Below are 19,772 nucleotides of genomic sequence, written 5' to 3'. Positions count from 1 at the left end.
CATCTTAAGTAGTTTTTCAGAAGATATCTAATCAGTTTCACTTCCTGAATACCAGACAAGCTGAGTTAAAAGATTGTAGTAACAGAGTGAGTTTGTTTGGTTTCCAAGATACATTTGTGATATCTGTGCACTAATCCTCCAGAAAGAAGGCCCTCAGATCAGATTTAACAATGAAAATGGCTTTTTTGGAATTAAGACTTGAGAATTGCGGGACTCTGAAGTTATTATGGATCACAGTTCTTGTTTTCACCTATTGATCTCTCCTTCATAGTAACATTTTCCTGCTTTTCATAGATTGTTCTGTCCTTAATAAATTATCTCCTTGCATATGCTTTTACTTAACCTTGTATGTACGGATTAAGAAATATTACATTGAACACATTATTTCCACACTATATTCTAGAGCTGAATGTGCAAACTTCTGTGAAAGCTCCCATTTATATCTTTGACTGAAGTAGTTCTCCTGGTGCCTATGGGGCCTTTCACAGCACTCCAGATATCAAAGGAAAGAGTGGGGGCTTTTCCCCTGACATGCCAAAAAGCCCAGAATTGGGGGGGGGGGGCGGGGGAATGGAAACTACATCAGCCAAAAACATGCATACAACATGCATATCACAGTTGAAAAAGTGGCATGCCATAGCAGTTAGTGGGCCCCTCGGTGGTGCAGTGGGTTCCCCGCTGTGCTGAGCTACTGAACTTGCTGACCAAAAGATTGACGGTTTGAACGGAGAGTGGGGTGAGCTCCCACTGTTAGGCCCAGCTTCTGCCAACCTAGCAGTTCAAAAACATGGAAATGTGAGTAGATCAATAAGCACCACTTCTGCAGGAAGGTAATGGCATTCCATGCACTCATGCCGGTCACATGATCTTGGAGATGTGCACCGCCTCCAGAGTCAGACATGACTAGACTTAATGTCAGGGGAAACCTTTACCTTTTATAGCAGTTAGCCTTGGAAAGAGAAGATCCATGTTTGCCATGATGTTCACTGGGTAACCCTGTGTCCATCATGGTTTTTCAGCCTGCCCCACTTCCCTGAGTTGATATGAGATCAGGAAGGAGGGTAAAAGGAATCATATATTGGGTGCCCTAAGCCAATTGGAGGAGGAGGGTTAAAATGGAGTAAATATGGTACAACCTCTGTGTCTGTAGAGGATTCATTTCTGAATTTACCATGGAAACAGGAAACTAAGGATAATAACAAACTTTATTGAAATGAAGGAGTTCTCCCAGGTCATCCTGCAGAACTTAGAAAATTCTAGAAAGGACATATTTTGTGAGATGTGGGTAGGTGAAACCATGAGTAGTGGTCCCAGGGATCATACTATGAACAAGAGGGTGAGACGGGATATGATATCTTAAGCGGGATTTGTTAGGATTGGAGGTGATCTACCACATTATTAATTAATTAAAAGCTGTGGATTAATTTTTAGTTCACACATGGTGGTTTGTAGGAACATTGTAGGTGTGTTGCTAGGAAATCAACAAGAAAGAGTGTATTGTGCAGAATGCAGCAAGGGTTGCAGGAAGCATTTGGAAGTGGAAGGGTAGAACCAACACACAACTCCAGTCCTGGTGCCCTAAGTACACATACCCTGGTTGTATACATTGATATCTGAACCAGATGTAACATGAGGCTATCTGATTGCAAGATAGATTTAGAAGAACCTAATCTGACTTACTTTAGTCTGAACTCTGATTTAAATGGTGTGTGTGTGAGAGAGAGGGAGAGTAAAAAACTATGTGTTAAACAGAGCTTAAGCTGCTCTCTCCTTCCTGAGAATAAGCAAGTTTTTCCCTGTCTGATTCTGGAATATATCAGACAGTCAGTGGCTTATCTGAAGTACAGTGGAACTTCATGGGAGCCTTATATGTTCACTGAACATAGACTGAAAAGATTAAATCAAATGCATCTGTAACAGCAGAGTTGGGGTTCAGTAAAGCTGTGCAAATTTCTTTTTCTTCCTAAAAAAACCAGAAACATCTGTATAATAAATTACGCATTTCAGAGTCAAACCATTTATAATGTGAAATGAGTTCATAGTTGAGTTTTGAAATTACGATAGGGAATTGTGCACACAACATTCAGTGTTGTTGCTTGATTAGGGTGACTACGACTTAGGTCTATGGAGAGAAACAAGCAAGGGAGAGCTTTTCTAACTAATTTCTTCCAGACCTTGCAGGAGACTTTAGTTCTTCTACTGCATTACTAATTTATGAGTTGAAGGCAATATAATATCTATAAATCTGATTTAATGCATGGCTTTTTCCTGGTTTGTATAGGGCCTGCTCCTCAAAGGACGGATGAAAAGCCTTCATTTTGCCTTCATGTTGCTGTATACTTGTGAGTAGGATCTTTTTGAGTAAAATGGATAAAACCTGGCTATTGAAACAATTTAAACTGATTTTTAAACAATGTTCAAAGTACAAACATCTTAAGACAAAATGTGAATGAAGACAAACTCTTAAATAAAACCCATGTATTCTGGTATCAAAGGCAGGCTGTTAAAGAGAATCAGTCTTGTTTTACACAAGGAACTGATATAACTGGCTCTTTTCAGGCTGAACTTTATAAATATGCCATTACAGATTACTTTTGTGTGCTTGATACAGGGAATCGGGTTCTCATTCTGAAATTTGGGCTTCAGGAATAGCCCTGGACATCTTCATTCATTCTGCCAGGACAGTCTGCTACTCCATTTACTGTCCTCTATGTGACCTCATCCTAATTTCTTTCTTTCTAGTTAGAGATTATTTCCAAAGGTTGAGTCTTTATTTCCTAGTGAGTTCCACACCACTTCTTCCACAACACTCCCTTCTTTCCTATTAAATTTAGGTTTGTTGATTTTCCTTCCATTTGTTTAGTTTCAAAGTAAAATGGCATTCCTAAAATTATATCCTTTGAGGCATTCCTTTTGGTTAGACCAATGAGATTTTCACCAGATTTTTCCCCATTTAAGGATGAGATGAGGTTAAGGGAGTCTCCTAAACTCCTAAAGCTCCTAAACTCCTAAAGCAGTGATTCCCACCCCTGGTTTAGATTATCAGAAACAAGTCAGAGAAAGCTTAGGCCTTCCCTTTTTGCTACTACTCCATACACAAGAAAAGTGACACATTTACTTTAGAATAGAGTTGGGAAACATGTGCACCCCTTCCTCCCGACATTGTTGAGCTGCAGCTTGTAGCGTCCCCCACATTTACCTATGCTGGCTAGGACCGATTGAGTTGCTGTTCAACAACACCAGAAAGGTCTCATCACACGCATCCCTGATTCAGATCAACAGTTCTGTGTTACATATGAACATGGTATGCTCTTTACATATTCCGTTGACATACTAGAATCCGGAAACCATAGCTTGAACATCTGACAGTAAAGATAAAAAGAGAAGACTTCTTTCACTAACCATTATACAGAACATGCATGGGCAAACTTTGGCCCTCCAGATGTTTTGGACTTCAGCTCCTACCATTCCTAACAGCCTCTGGCCGCTTCCTTTCCCCCCTCAGCCACTTAAGCACTTAAGCATGGGCTCCTTTGCCAGTTAGGTGAAAACCATAGACGCCTTCTCAGAATGTAGCAACAGATAATTTTATGAAACTCCATATAGGAGGACCGGGTTGTGGCACAGCTGGTTGAGAGTCAGCTGCATTAAAATAGTGAGTTCGAAGCCTGCCCAGGTCGGAGTAAGCTCCCGACCATTTGTCTAGCTTGCTGTCGACCTTTGTAGCCCAAAAGACAGTTACATCTGTCAAGTAGCAAATTTAGGTACCACTTATGCTGGGAGGCTAATTTAACTAATTTATGATGCCATAAAAATCTCCAGCAGCATGCAAAAGAATGAGGAAGTACTGCATTGGTGTCACAGGTGGACAGTGAAGCAACAGCTCCCCTGGTGGCCAGAATTCAAAGCATACCCTCATAAAGCTGGAAAGTTAAATAGCCTCTGTGTGTCTGTCTATATATGTTGTGTGTCTATAGCATTGAACGTTTGCCATGTATATGTGCATTGTGATCTGCCCTGAGTCCCCTGTGGGGTGAGAAGGGCAGAATATAAATACTGTAAATAAATAAATAAGTAATAAATATTTTTAAATTAAATTTCAAGATATATTCAAAACTATGTTTTACAACTTTCCCAAAATTTTAATGCCTAAAAACTACTGTAATTTTTTGTATACATTTTTAACTGAAGGAAATATAGATTTCAGTCAGAGAAAAAGAAGATGATAAGTGGGGGTTTTTTTCAGTTGAAGCTGATAGACCCCCTGAAATCTTTCCACAGGCCCCTGATTAAGAACCTCTGTTCTATACCTTCTTCCACAACACAATCTCTGGGTTTAAGGCTTCTCGCACATCCTAGCAGTCCTGAGGACTTTAGCTTCAGTTCCTCGTCTTTAGCTTTGCTTCCATGCCAGCATTGCTAAACTAAAACCACCTCTAGTCCCCCTTTCCCTTCTTTCTTTCTTTCTTTCTCTCTGTCTCTTCTCTGACTCTCAAGATCTCAGAAGTCGCCCGATCCTGGTTTATGTGATTATCTGAAATGAGCATTTTGTGTCTATTCTCCCCCTTTTACTGCCCACTTCACTAAAATCCCAGAACATATCCTCTTTTTTCTTTATTATCATTATTATTTTTCTTCCTATTCTGTATTTACTTTTTTACTCACTAGACATCCATGTCTTGCATTTCGTATCCCCATATGTCTTATTATAACCCCTTGTGTGGTCTTTTGGATAGGATGTGCTTCCTTAGCATCACACCACCTTGTATCAATTAATCTGAATCATATGGTTGAATGGGGTGTATATCTAACAAAGAGAAATACTTCTTAAATTCAAGAACATCGAGTTTTTACTATCCTGTAATTAAAATTTCCCTGCTGTAAAAGCTTTGAAATAATGTTATTAAGGCCAACTGTGACTTGTGTTCAGTGCAGTGAAGAATTCTACTCCCCACTAATCAGTAGTGTGGATGTAATTTTCTTTTAATTCAGTGCCTTTTCTATTTATAGTCAAACCTCCATATCCACAGGCTCTGAATCCATGGATTCAAATATTTGAAAAAATATTCCAAAACACAAATCTTGATTTTGCCATGTGTCGAGTAGTGTTCTCAAGGGTAAGCATGAGTTGCCTGAAAGGCTGAGAAGGGCAGTATACAGATACAGTAATTTATTTATTTATTTATTTATTTATTTAGGGCATTTATATCCCATCCTATCTCAACCTCCGCAGAGGGACTCAGGGCGGCTAACAACTGGCACAGCACAGTGGCCACAACAAGAAAAAGCATAAATATACATATTATAATAAAAACAATATGAAAACATTATAAAAACATTAAAACACATCTCCGATTTAAGTCGTCATCCTAAAGGCAGTCCATCATAGTCCATTAAAACCGTAACTTTGCCAGCCAGTCAATCTAGTCCACAAAGCCCTGATCCCACAGCCAGGATTGCACTTTTTTTCAGAAGGTCAGGAGAAATGAAGCAGATCTGATTTCGTTTGGGAGGGAATTCCATAGCTGAGGGGCCATCACGGAGAAGGCCCCATCTCTCGTCCCCACCAAACGTGATTGAGATTGTGGGGGGACTGAGAGCAGGGCCTCCCCTGACTATCTTAAGGTCCTAGATGATCCATAGTAGGAGATACATTCAGACCAGTAAACTGGGCCAGAACCGTTAAGGGCTTTATAGGTCAAAGCCAGCACTTTGAATTGTGCTGTATCCTCCTGCCATTTCATAGGCTTTCTCCGGCACTCATTTTGAGTTGTTTGCCATTTTGTATACTGCACCATTGTGGGACTTCAGCATCCACAGATTCTGGTATTCATGGGGGGTTCTGGAACCAAACCCCAGCAGATACTCGGAGCACTGTAGTTCTTCCTTTCAACATTCTTTCATTGGAACTTAAGGTTTAGGATCAAACCGATGTTTCGGTTTTGCCCCCACTTCAGTAGGGAATTAATAATGCGTCACAGTGGATAGAGTGGGGTGCTAAACCTCATATGCAAGACAATAATAATTATTAAGAGAGAAGTGTCCTCTTCTCTTGTTTATTTATTTCTTTATTTTGTGTCAATAAGTATAAAACCAATAAAATAGAAGAACACAAGTGGTTAAATAATTTTAGACCAAAAATGGGCAAAGTGACCACATTGTCTGTAGCTTTAAACAATTCTTCCTCTGTGCACAAAGCAGTGGATTGTGGGCACGCATACAGATGCTGGGTTATTGGTTCTGCTCCACAGTCGCACAAGGTGGAAAATTCTTCGAAGTAGTTCCATTTTGCCAGGCTGTCTTTTTATCTGCCCACTTCTTATCTGAATCTGTTCAGGGACTTCCAAGTTGCCCCTTCTTGGTTTGCCCTGGAGGCAGACTCTTGGCCATCCAATTGGGATTTCCTGGTTTTGCTGCCTAGAGGGATACTCTTGCTGTTGCTGGGTGAACATTAAGAGGACTGGTGGTTCTCATGAAGCTTTTTCTTGATTTGAGTCTGTGGGGAGGAGGTTGATAACCATGCAGAGGATGGCTTTCACAGTGTTCAACCTTACTTCTCTCAGTTAGTAGCAACTTCCCATTGCACATTTGGGGGGAGGGGCAATGCCAGCTAGCTTATAGAGTCTATCAACAGGTGTAGGTTTGAGACATCCCGTGTTCTGCATGTTTCATTCAATGCTGTATTCACCTGTTTCATGTTTGGCAGACTTGTGCCAAACAGGGCAGGCCTCGGAGCATGGTGGAGGCTCCATCTTTGGAGGTTTTTAAACAGAGGCTGCTTTGAATGTGATTTTCCTGCTTCTTGGCAGGGGGTTGGACTGGATGGCCCACGAGGTCTCTTCCAGCTCTATGAGTCTATGATTTTACTCAGCAGTTGAGTAAGAGAAGGCCAGGACTGATGTTCTTATTAATGTTGGGTCTGCACCCTATGCACTTCCAGTACGTTTCCGCAGGATGTTATTACATGCAGCTACTTTGTGCTTGGTGTTCATGCAGTGTTTCCTAAATGCTAGTGTTCAATCTAAGGTGACCCCAAGATATTTAGGATTGGAACAAAAGCATTGCTGTTTATATGGTAGGTTACCTATCATGGGCAGTGCTACTTCTATTGAATAGTGCTGCCTCCTTGTGGCGGAGTGTGATGGAAATGCTGACTTCCCTCAATAACTGATCTTTTAATTTCCTGCTCTTCCTTTAATCCCCTTCCTTTATTCATAGAATATTTATTCAGTTCCTGAATATGTATCCAGGTACACTGTATCATAACATTTCTGGCTTTTGTCTGACGCCTGATAGATTTAATATTTCTTTTTCCATTGCTTTCCATTTCTTCCAACTTGTGTCATTAATCTCCCACAAACATTCCCTTTCCCGATGTTTATTACTTATTTTTAATTTTCTCTGCTGTGCACACCTAGTTTAATTGCTTTCTGTATGTTACATGTTTCACTCATTTTATTCCGAAAGATTTACTAAAACATACTCCCCCCCCCCCCCCCCGCCCCCAGCAAACAAGATATCATTTATAGTGGCTGTTAAAAAAAAATCTAGGGGAAAAGAAATTGTTCAGAGAGAAATGTTTTTGCTTGGATGTCTCCCCATACAACAAAATCTAGATTTTGAAATGTGTGAGATGTTAATGTACAGTATTCTCCAAACACAGCAGATGACTCAACTGAGACTGTGGTACTTTGGCCATATCATAAGATGAAATGACTCACTAGACAACACAATAATGCTTGGTAAGGCAGTAGGCATTTCGAAAAGAGGAAAGCCACATTCCAGATGGGCAAAAGCAATCAAGGAAGCCCATGACCCTTAGTCTGCAAAATCTGAACAGTGATAGTGTGACTTGGGAGTCTCCCATTTATAGGACTGCCTGCCATAAGTTGAAGTTGTCTTTGGCAGCTAACAACAAAAAACTAATATTAATTGAATTAATAGTGCTGCAAGGAGAGAAAGATAAATGCCAAGAATGAAACAAAGTAAAGGAAAAGAGCAAAGAAAAGATGCCTTTAAGGGGATCTAAAGAGAGAAGAAAGGGGAGATAGAGGAATGTAAAACCTTGAGAGAAACAGAAGAGATTGGTTCAGAACCAAGCAAGGTCCTCCTTGTGTAAATGGAGAATATTTACAGAGACAAGGGGAGGAAAGAACAGTCCATATTATTAAAAAAACTGAAATAAAAATGATCCAGTAATGGCCGTAGGATAAAACTAAAAGAAGGAAATTTTGCTGAAATAGTATACTATAGCCAAGTATACATTTCTGTTTAACATTTTAGTCCTCTACAAAACTTGGTTTTCAGTATACATTTTAAATGTAACTATATTTTTTGTGTTTCTCGCAAAGGTATCTAAAAGCATTGTTTACTTCAAAAAAAAAAAAAACAAAACACTTACTGCAATCTTATGCAGGTTGAGCATGCTTTGTCCAGAATTCCAGAATCTGAAATCCAAAATTGTCCAAATGGGCTGCTGAGATAGTGACAACCTTTTTTCTGAAGGTTCAGTGTACAAAAGTATTTTAAATGTGTTTTGTATAACGTCATCTACACTGTGTATATAAGAGGCTTATGAAACGAATGAATATTGTGTTTAGTCTTGGGTCCCGTCTCCAAGGTATCTCCCTAGGTAAAGGTTTGTCCTTGATATTGAGTCTCATTGAGTCCAACTCTGGAGGGTGGTGCTCATCTCTATTTCTAAGCCAAAGAGCCGGCATTGTCTGTAGACGCCTCCACAGTCATGTGGCTGGCATGACTGCATGGAGTGCCGTTGCCTTCCCACTGAAACGGTATCTATTGATTTACTCACATTTGCATGTTTTCGAACTGCTAGGTTGGCAAAAGCTGATTCTAACAACAGGAGCTAACCCCATCCCACGGATTCGAATCACCAACCTTCTGGTCACCAAGTTCTGCAGCTTAGCAGTTTAACTCGCTGTGCCACCGTGGCCCCTAGAATGAGATAATCTATCTATCTATCTATCTATCTATCTATCTATCTATCTATCTATCTATCTACAAATAATCTAAAAAAATTCAATAGCCAAAAACCAAAATATTCCTGGACCCAGGCATTTTGAAAAAGCTGTATCACCTTTTACTTAACATAACCTTACATTACATTTTACTTCATATAACCTTAAGTAGCAGAGGTGCTACAAAAACCTGTTAGTAAGTTGCAAAGGTGCCTATAGGGACACCACAAAAAATTTATTGCACATGTGCATCAATTCCCAGTATGTATTGGTGTCCAGTGTGCAGTAGACATTTTGCCGGCTCTTCTAAATAGACAGCAACCTTCTACTGTTTTCAGATATTAAACTGACCTATTCTAATCTCTGGATATGTATATCATAACTCTCATAAAGTACTATAGGTGTTGTTTCATAAATATTAGGAAGAAATACTTTTATGCTATGACTCCTTGAATGGAGCCATGCTGACTGAGGATTTTGGGAATTGCATTCCAAAAATAACCTTTCCAAACTTTATTTTATTCAGCAGCACAAGGAACAATTGCATGGTGTTTCTCTGCTTCCAGTTAATGAGGCTGCACAACCATAATTATTAGAGTAATTGAAACAATTACACCTGAAAAGGAGTTGACGTAATCCCTTGTTAACAATCATAATGTATGATAATATGGATTGAGAGAAAGGGAGTTGATTACAAGCTAGTCATATGTTAATAATTCCAAGGTTCTGATATAAATGCAGTCAGTAGAAAGTTGTCTTGCACGTTTATGTAGACTGGGCTGATTCAGAAGAACTCCTGGTGGAATATAGTGTAATCTTCGCCATTGAACACTTTCTATTAATGTATAAGAAATCATAATGATTCATGCAGCATTTGGTCATTTTTTTTTCCTTTTTTGAGTTCAATTACAATGTAGAATCCCTATTTAGAGCAATGGGAGGGTATCCCAAGCTTGACATAATCTGTGTTGGCTGTGTCTAGAGAGATAATTTAGGCATACAAGAAAGGGGATTTCATTGGGGGATCTTGAACATTGAATGATTTCATCTGGAATGGTTTCATCTGGAACAAAATAGGTGAAATTCCTAGTTGTTCTCCCAGTTTATAAATTCTTAAACAGTTATACTATCTTAGTGTTTGTGGCCAAAGTTGCTCTGGGTAACACATGCTTTCTGTTCCAGTGACTTGCACCTTTCTTTTGAGATACCAAGAAATGCCATGCTGTCTGCATTCTTTTTCCCATATATAAAGTTTAATAAGTTTTGGAAGCACAGCAAATCTGCAGTAAGTTTTCAAAACACAATGCTTTGGCTATAGACGTAAGGAATTTGAAATACAATAACAAAAGTAATTGGAACAAATCCACAGTCCAGGAAATTGAAACTTCGATGATGCAGGAAAATGTTAGGAGTCTGACATTTTTGCCACCAAAGGGCAAAAATATCAAGTGTTACATTAAAGTATAACACATATGAATTACAAATCAATCAACATTATAATGGATATTTATTTAAGTTTCTGGTGGAACATGTTTCACTTGTCACATGTTTTACTTGTCACATGTTTTACTTTTTATATTACACATAGAGGGTAAGTAATGTCTCCTTTCCAATATTAGAAAGATACTGATTCATCTCAGGCAAAGCATCGAACAGTTTGAGTTTAGATAATTGTTGCCATATTGGTGCCTTATTGAGGAATAATACCCAATTCAAAACCAGGGAGGCAGGGGAACATTGTTTCCAATTTGCCAAGTGATCCAAATGACCACTTTCATACTGGAGCCCCCGATGGCACAATGGATTAAACCCTTGTGCCAGCAGGACTGCTGACCAACAGGTCAGTGGCTCCAATCCAGGGAGAGAGGGTTGAGCTCCCTCTGTCAGTTCCAGCTCCCTGTGTGGGGACATGAGAGAAGCCTCCCACAGGTATGGTAAAACATCAAATGTCCGGGCTTCTGCTGGGCAATGTCCTTACAGCGGCCAATTCTCTCAGACCAGAAGTGACTTGCAGTTTCTTAAGTTGCTCTTTGTGATGGGCCACACAATGTACTAAAGGGAAATAACCCAGGGGCTAAATACAATTGTCAAGGATTTATGTTTGGATGTAGAAAATGTGCCTTTCTATATAGAGAAACAAAAACCATAGGAAAGTTAAGAAAGCAGAACTTAACTGTCAGATGATCTGACATGCACTTTCATACCCAATTATGCCACATCACATGGCAAACAAAGGAAATGTTATTATTGGCTCAGTTCAGCTGACAAAGACTTTCCACGCCATCCTCTGCAGATCCTCATTCCAAGAATTATGGTCTTGTTACTTTTGCACATAGCTGCTTTCTCCCATGCAAGTTGTCATGTAGACAAACTCAAACAACAGCTAATTTGTTTGGGCTTGGCCTCATGTTAGCCACCCCAAGTCCCTTCAGGAAGATGATGGTGGGGTATAAATAAAGATTATTATTATTATTATTATTATTATTATTATTATTATTATTATAGTACATATGGACAATGACATGGCAATCACAATGACTCATACTACTGCTTATAATGAAGAAATTAAAGTACCAAAATAGAATAATCATAAGCAGTTACGAATGTATTACATTTGTGACTGTTGTTCATTAATTAATCTCCATGTAAAGTCTAATCCAGGGGATTTGTTGGGACTATGAAATAAACTCCACTTACTGGGCAGTAACTGCTGTGATGAAGGAGGTCTGTCCTGTTATTGGTGAAGCAGCAGACCCTTCTACCCACTTGCACAAGCAATCTGTAGTGTGAGGGGAATTGAAACAGGGACCTTGCAGTTGAGATCACACGTGAGAGGGGTTGAGAACATCAGTCAGGTGCTCCCTGAGTGACAGGGGAAAAAAGGCTTGTTCAAGGAGATAGTTACTGCCTGGTAAATGGAATGGCGGCTCTGTTCTAGTTTTGCTGACAATTCAGTTGTCTGCTACTTTAGAAGATAGGCTTTGTTAAAAATGTAGTTCACAACCAGGATTTAAGTGGGCAGAAGGTAGCTGCTCTGTGGCCTAGTTGTCTGAACTTCATTGGAACAAGTATTAGCTATTGTAGAAGTGAAATTTTGCGGTAAACATTCTGTCTTTAGGAAGGATAATCATGATGTTTGATTCAAAAAATTAACTACCCTTGCAAAACGTTAATCTTTCTGGACATTCCTGACCTCAGAAAAATTGCCCTTGAACTAAAAAAATGTTACAAAGGAAGATTGAGAAGAGAAACACTGGTATTTGAATATATCAACAAGGTCCAGTCCATCGACAATGGGTTTTATGGCATACTACAAATATTATAACACACTAGTTTATGCTTCAACCTCATGAGGGACTCTTTGGCCTAGTTTATCACATCTCCTTTCTGGTTCCCAGCCACCATCACGTTATATTCCAGTATTTTCCTCCACTGTTAACATGGTTATCTACTCATCTTACCATTAGGTAACATTTTCCTTCCTGTTTTTGTCCTCCAAAGACTTTTCATGCCCACAAATTTTGCATTTCTGTGTCTATTCACATGCAGTCTGCCTGTTCCTAGGTACTTCATGCACCTGAGAATATAGATTTAGTTTAGGAAAGCTCACGCTACCAACTTTGTTCTCTTAGTCTATACATGATTCCTTTGCATATTGATAACCTTACAACAGCCATGACTACTATAACCGTACCTTGTTATTTTCCCCTTATTCTACTTCTATGTCCCTTTTCAGCCCCTTGGACAAAGAATATGAACTTTCTGCCCTTTTAAGAAGAATGCCTTCTGCTGCCCATCATTCTCTGTTCAAGGAGAGGAAAGCCCAACATCGCCTTGGACATCCTCCCAGGGACCATACAGTTATATATTAATTTAGCAGTTACTTAAACAAATACCTCTGCATTAAGTTGAATTTTGTGATCTGTACATATGTACCTAAACATCCTTAAAGGGCATCAGATCCTGTTGGATTTTGGAAGTTAAGCAGACTCAGCCCTAACTTGTACATGCATGGGATAGGTCAACGAATACTAGATGTGGTAGGCTGGCAATACATATGAGTTGAAGGCAGACACACCTCTTTACAACCGAAACAAACACCGTTGGTTACACAAGAGATAAATGAGTTTTGAAAAAAGATGAGAAATAATTTTTTATTGATATGAATTTCAACTCCTTTTAAAGTATATAGGCTTGTATGGGAAATACCCTGAAAACAGTGAGACAGGAAATTGAAGTCATTACTCATATTGAACAACTTCAGTTAACTTTGTATGTTTTGTTGTTATTCTGCATAGAAAGACCAATAGAAACTGTCCGCTGGTGGTTTAAAAACTGAGCTTAATCAAGTTGAGGGAAGCTGACTAGAAGCCTCTCTTTTGTGTGTGCACAAATAATGTGAACTCATAGGGGTATCTTTAAATGGCAATGATTTAACATCACGCACATATAAATATCTGCTACCCCTGCTATCCATTTGTTCAAAGCATTCTCAGAATGTGGTAGATCCAGTAATGAATAACAGCCCAAGGAATCTGTGCCAAGACTCTAGCGGCTTTTTCTCATTGTAGCTATCAAGATGTTAACCTTCTGTTTGGTAAACAAAAGATACACAAGCTCCTCTGCATGATTTCATTTCAGACTGTACTGGACATGAGAAGAAAAGGCCTGGTGGTGCCTGCAGCTGCTTCTTGCTTTTCTTTCCCATTTTTTCTCCAAAATGGTCCCGTTTCAGCTGTCTGTGTGGCCCTCACTGCAGCTGTTTATTTAAGCTGAGCCAAAATGCACTTTTCCAAAGTTGATTTATTAGTTAACCAAACAAGAGAGGCTGCACTGGAGAGAAATTTAGGGGAGTGCTGATATTAATCCTTTCAGGGTGGTTTTTTTTATTTTTCAAAAGAAACCAGGAATTAGAGTTTGTACAACTAGAAGAGCATAAAGCCTTCAGATCTTCCTTGCAGTTGAATCCAGATTGTTCATATCTTGAAGATGTTTTAGACAACGTTCTTTCAAATCCTTCTGAACATGATGTACTTCAAAGAGAGGAGGGGAAGACCAATAACCAAGGTATGCCTTAAAACAGGCATCTCTGCCGAGCAAGTACAGTGCATAAGATAAGCATAGATGGCTTAAGTAAACAATCTGCACCTACAGTAGAAGTGCAATGAGAACCTCAGAATCACTAACTTGCAAGAAGAATCTTTGCTCCAACTGTAGTTATCCAAAAATTCAGAATGCAATTTTTGTATCAATTTTTTGAACTGATATTAAAAAACAACTTAAGATCAAAAAACTTTTCCAGGAACTCAGCAATTCCATATACAACTCATTTATATGCACTAAAATGCACTAAAATGCTAATCAGTGGTTCTCAACCTGGGGTCCCCAGATGGTTTTGGCCTTCAGCTCCCAGAAATCCTAAGAGCTGGTAAACTGGCTGGGATTTCTGGGAGTTGTAGGCCAAAAACATCTGGGGACCCCAGGTTGAGAACTACTGTGCTAGATTCTGCTTAACTGGCAGGGGAGTGGGGTTGTGTAAATTAAAGGAAAATGCATTGAGAGTTTTTACTTGCCTCTAACTAATAAATTAGTGTTGCATAATCCTGCTTTCTCAAGGATAGGGTCAGTAATCCAAGCCTCCATTATTTGAAAACCGTCTGATCCTAGTTCTAATTTATTGGTTATTGCTGAGTTGTCGTTGATTCATTCAGTCGCTTCCAACTCTTCGTGACCTCATGGACCAGCCCACACCAGAGCTCCCTGTTGGCCTTTGCCACCCTCAGCTCCTTCAAGGTCAAGCCAATCACTTCAAGGATACTATCCTGCCATCTTGCCCTTGGTCTGCTCCTCTTCCTTTTTCCTTCCATTTTCCACAGCATCATTGTCTTCTCCAAGCTTTCCTGTCTTCTCATTATGTGGCCAAAGTACTTCATCTTTGCCTCTAATATCCTTCCCTCCAGTGTTTCCTGCAGTATGGATTGGTTGGATCTTCTTGCAGTCTAAGGCACTCTCAGAATTTTCCTCCAGCACCACAGTTCAAAAGCGTCTATCTTCCTTCGACCAGCCTTCCCTGTGTTCCAGCTCTCACATTAATAGGCTACTATGGGGAATGCCATTGCTTTAACTATGTGGATCTTCATTGCCAGTATGATGTCTCTACTCTTCATTATTTTATCGAGATTGGTCATTGTCTCTTTCCAAGAAGAAAACGTCTTCTGATTTCCTGACTGCAGTCTGTGTCTGCAGTAATCTTTGCACCTAGAAATACATTATTGCTGAGACTTGTTGCATTTTCAGCTCAAGTCAGAAGGTCCCTGTAAAAACAAAGCAATTGTGGTGCGAAACAGCTACGCTGATCTTTCAGGCATATTTGTGGAGAATGAATGATAGAAGAAGTGGTTTGTCAGTTAAACTTGCCTGCAATATTAATGGGTCACTTTTCCACATGTAAGATGCATCTGATAATTACTCATATGATGGTGTTGTGTATTTCTTTTTTTGTGTGCTGGCTTCAGGTTTGGGATGGCAGTTAAATTACAATTGTAAGGGAGGATATGATTTATTTCAGAAACAGAGCAGAGAACACGGATAGTTCCAACCCTTCATCTACTCCAATTTTTAAGAAGGTGACACAGTTGAAATCATCTGTCCCAGATACTAGAGAACAACCCCTTCCAAACTGGCATCCTCTAGATGTGCTGGATTACAATTCTTATAATCCCTGCCAACATATTGGCTGGGGCAGTAAGAACTGTAGTCCAACACATCAACAGGATGCCATCTGAGAGAGGCTGTCTGTCACAACTAATTGTTCCTAGCAAAATATTGTGCACAAGCAGTGTCCTGGTTCCTGACAATAAAAATGGAAACCCCTTTAAAAGGAAACAGCACAAAGAATAACATGGTGCAATTCAGTTTACATTGGACAAACTATCTAACACATTGTTAATCCTAGGCATTAGTTACTTTATGCAGTGGCTGCCATTGCTGAATTCTTTCTGAATGAGATATTGCTGAATATCTTCTGTAGGCTCATCTACTTCCACTTTGATTTTGATTATGAAAGAAATGGATAATGGTGGAGTGGATGGGAAGTATGCCATTGCATCACACATTCCCCAGTCTCAATTAAACAGATGCCTTTTACCATTTATTCAAATGCAAACAAAAGTCTCATTTCCAGAACAAGTGCTCTGAATACTGGCTATATAGTAACAATGATCATCAACATAGATAGCCTCCAATGGCTAATGGGTTAAACCAGCGGTTCTCAATCTGTGGGTGTCCAGATGTTTTGGCCTACAACTCCCAGAAATCCTAACAGCTGATAAACTGGTTCGGATTTTGGGGAGTTGTAGGCCAAACACCTAGGGAACCACAGGTTGAGAACCACTGGGTTAACTGCTTGTGCTGGCAGGACTGCTGATCGACAGGTCATTGGGATGAATCCAGAGAGAGCGGGTTGAGCTCCCTCTGTCAGCTCTGGCTCCCCATGTGGGAACATGAGAGAAGCCTCTCACAAGGATGATAAAACATCAAAATATCTGGGGGTCCCCTGGGCAACATCCTTGCAGACAGCCAATTTTCTCACACCTGTAGTGACTTGATGTTTCTCAAGTTGCTCCTGACATTATCCTAGATAGCCATTTTAAAAATGCAGAATTTTGAGTGAAAGAGAAAGTATATCCCTTTAATCCAAGAGGCAGCTAAAAAAAAAAGGTGGGAAGTTGAAATATTGTTCCGAAATTATAGCTGACACATTGTAAAAAAAATGCTCTGAGTTGAAGATGATTCAGTCATGCCACTTGTTGAAGCAGCCAACATGATTAGCTAATTGTGAAAACAATATAAGTCTACTGTGGATCAGAAGCAGATTTCATAGTGTGAGGCAGTTCCCCCATTCTTAGTATTAAATTCTAGTGAGCTCAGCTGGGTTTATTTCTGAGTAGACATGTCTAGGATTGCATTACTGGTACCGAACAGAGCACAGGCCTAGTTATTTTTAGAAAAATATTACTTGATTCAGTGAAACAGGTCTGTTATGAATAGTTTTAGTGAGCCTGCTTTCAATATGATATGTAGAGAAAAGTGTAATATTGGGAACACAGAAAGATTTTATTGTGTACATTATCTGTGTTGCCTGTACTCTCTGCCTGTGGTTCTTCAGGTTTTGGGAGAATGCTTCCCCAAACCAATCTGAATAATGGAAGAATTGAACCTGAAACCTTCTGCATACAGAGCAGGTTCTCTATCTCCGAGGTCTTCCATCTTGTTTGGCCTTATTATTGTTGTACTATTTTTTCTTATTACAAAGAAGCAACACCTGCCATTTGAGGTATTTGCTTTATTTAGCTAATAGTAGGACCAGTTTTGGGATTGCCAGATTGCTCCTGGAAGTCCTGGCTTGGACTGGTTAGTGGATGCCCAGCTGGAGCATGGAGATCTCTGTTGCTTCTTCGCCTCAGCCTGGGGCAGCTGTGAAGGAAATTGCTTGCAGGGATTGTGCCACAGAAGCAGAATGGCTGAAATGTGTGTCTCTGCTGCCGCTGGAGAATGAAGGCAGGGGCTGGCAGCACTGTGCCAAAAAGCAAAAACCAAGAAATTTAATTTTTTGATTACAACTGGCCATGCTATGTGGGGAATTTTGCAAATTCCACTAAAACAGTACGTTTTCCAACTTAACTTTTAGCATATGCGCATAGCTTATGCACCTTTTACATAGACTCTGAACCACACCTGAAACCTTTGACTTATGGTATGTTATGTCTAGCAGTTAAAATAGCATTTGTTTCTGTCTCATATTTCAAATACCTTGGTTGTTATCACTATATTGTCCCATGATAAATGATTCATCCTTTTACTACTTTTCCTTTCTAGTGATCCTCGCACGTAAAAGAAATATGAACCTTCTTTTCCTTGCATAACTAATTGTAGATACTTTTAGCACATTAACTCCACATCATAGAGTGATTATATATTCTGTGCCTTATTTTCCCTGAACTGCAAACTGCTCTCAGTAGCTGTAGATAGTTTATTATTTACTGCATTTATATACCACATTTCTCCCTCTGAGGGAACTCAAAATGGTTTCCAACATAATAAAGGCAAAATTCAATGCCGTACATACATGTGAAAACCAAAACATAATAGCTTGACAATATCATATAACTATAAATTAAAAACCCAACCATAAACATAAAACATAAAATAACATTTGGACATAAAACATAGAAAATTAAGCATTCGTAATACAATATAGCAGAGTCTTACATATCCAACATAAATGGACCGGCAAAACGTTGGATGAGCGAAAATGTTGGATAATAGGGAGGGATTAAGGAAAAGCCAATTAAACATCAAATTACGTTATGATTTTACAAATTAAGCACCAAAACATCATGTTTTACAAAAAATCAACAAAAAAAGCAGTTCAATACATGATAATTTTATGTAGTAATTACTGTATTTACGAATTTAGCACCAAAACATTGCAGTGTATTGAAACAGCTGTGGATCTGGGCAGGAAGCAGACTGTGTTGGATAATACAGAATGTTGGATGAGCAAAGGTTGGATAAGCAAGATTCTACTATAACATTTATATTAAAACCCACCTGTAAACAACACAATTTTAAAACAGTTATTAAAATCAAGCCATCCAAAATCAAATCCATAGTCGTTCCATTGGTCCATTCCTTATTCTTTTATTCACTGATAACTTTGCTGTCCAGAAGCTTGGTCACATATCCATGCTTTTACTTTCTTCCTGAAGGTCAAAAGGGAGGGGGCTGCTCTAATTTCTCTAGGGAGTTAGTTCCATAGCTGAGGGGCCACCACTGAGAAGGCCCTGTCTCTCTTCCCCACCAGTCATGCAAGTGAGGCGGAATCGAGAGTAGAGCCTCCCCAGAAGATCTTAATCTCCGAGGTGGATAATAGAGGGAGATATGTTTGAACAGGTAAGCTGGGCAAGAACTGTTTAGGATTTTATAGGACTTTGAAATGTGCTCAGTAGCAGACTGGCAGTCAGTAGAGCTAGCATAACAAGGGAGTTGTATGCACCCTGTACGCTGCACCTATTACTCCCAACAACTAGCTGTTTTCCACGTTTGAAAAGTTTACCTGTTGGGTCAGGATTTATCTATTCTGTTGGTCTGCCAGCATTTTTATGAGTCTCCTTGAGTCCCATTTTTAGAGAAAAGTTGGGATATAAATAAAATTAACAATAATAACTGTGGTGGGATCATTCCCCCTGGCCCCCAGTGTACCCTTGAATTTGCTTTGGAAGAATGGAAGCCATACAGTGCAGGTTTTTGAGCTTTGCTGCAGGAAGGAGGAAAGGGGATATTCCTGTTGTGGTAGATGAAGTGGCAGAGGTGGCCCTAGGTAATTTTCAATGGTAAACAAACAGTATTTTGGCGCCCTCCCAACCAATCACTAATACATATTTTCTGTTCATTGTGGGAGTTCTGTGTGCCGTATTTGGTTCAATTCCATCATTGGTGGAGTTCAGAATGCTCTTTGATTGTAGGTGAACTATACATTTCAGTAACTACAACTCGCATATGTCAAGGTCTATTTTCCCCCAAGAGCGCCTCAAGAGCGCCCCTGGGCAAAATCAACTATACTGCAAATGCTTACTTTGCGTAATGGTTGAGCCGCCCCTGTGAAGTGGACTAGTGCAGTGTTAAAGTTAACTCTGTTTCCTAAGCCAAGGTTCTTATTAAACTCTTCACCTCCTTTGTGACATGAGTGAAGTCAAAAGAGACTATTATTGCAGTTCCTTCCTCCTAGTTTAT

At 39.6% G+C, this 19,772-nt stretch overlaps 1 protein-coding gene across 3 annotated transcripts in view; it reads left to right on the top strand.

Moving 5' to 3' along the window:
* Positions 1–19,772, top strand: part of LHFPL2 (LHFPL tetraspan subfamily member 2) — a 128,174-nt gene that overhangs the window by 82,124 nt on the left and 26,278 nt on the right. The window contains exon 3 of one of the 3 annotated variants that reach the window (XM_060761619.2): positions 2,282–2,334. The exons of 1 other annotated variant lie outside the window; for it this stretch is intronic. The gene's annotated coding sequence lies outside the window, so the exon portion shown is untranslated. Of the gene's footprint in view, positions 1–2,281; positions 2,343–19,772 lie in introns of all 3 variants that reach the window. One more of the 3 variants, XM_067464574.1, reaches the window with a different exon arrangement.

The sequence above is a fragment of the Anolis sagrei genome, chromosome 2, assembly GCF_037176765.1.
Source record: "Anolis sagrei isolate rAnoSag1 chromosome 2, rAnoSag1.mat, whole genome shotgun sequence".
NCBI lineage: Eukaryota > Metazoa > Chordata > Lepidosauria > Squamata > Dactyloidae > Anolis > Anolis sagrei.
The sequence above is the reverse complement of the archived record's forward strand: the minus strand, read 5'-3'. Positions and strand labels throughout refer to the sequence as shown.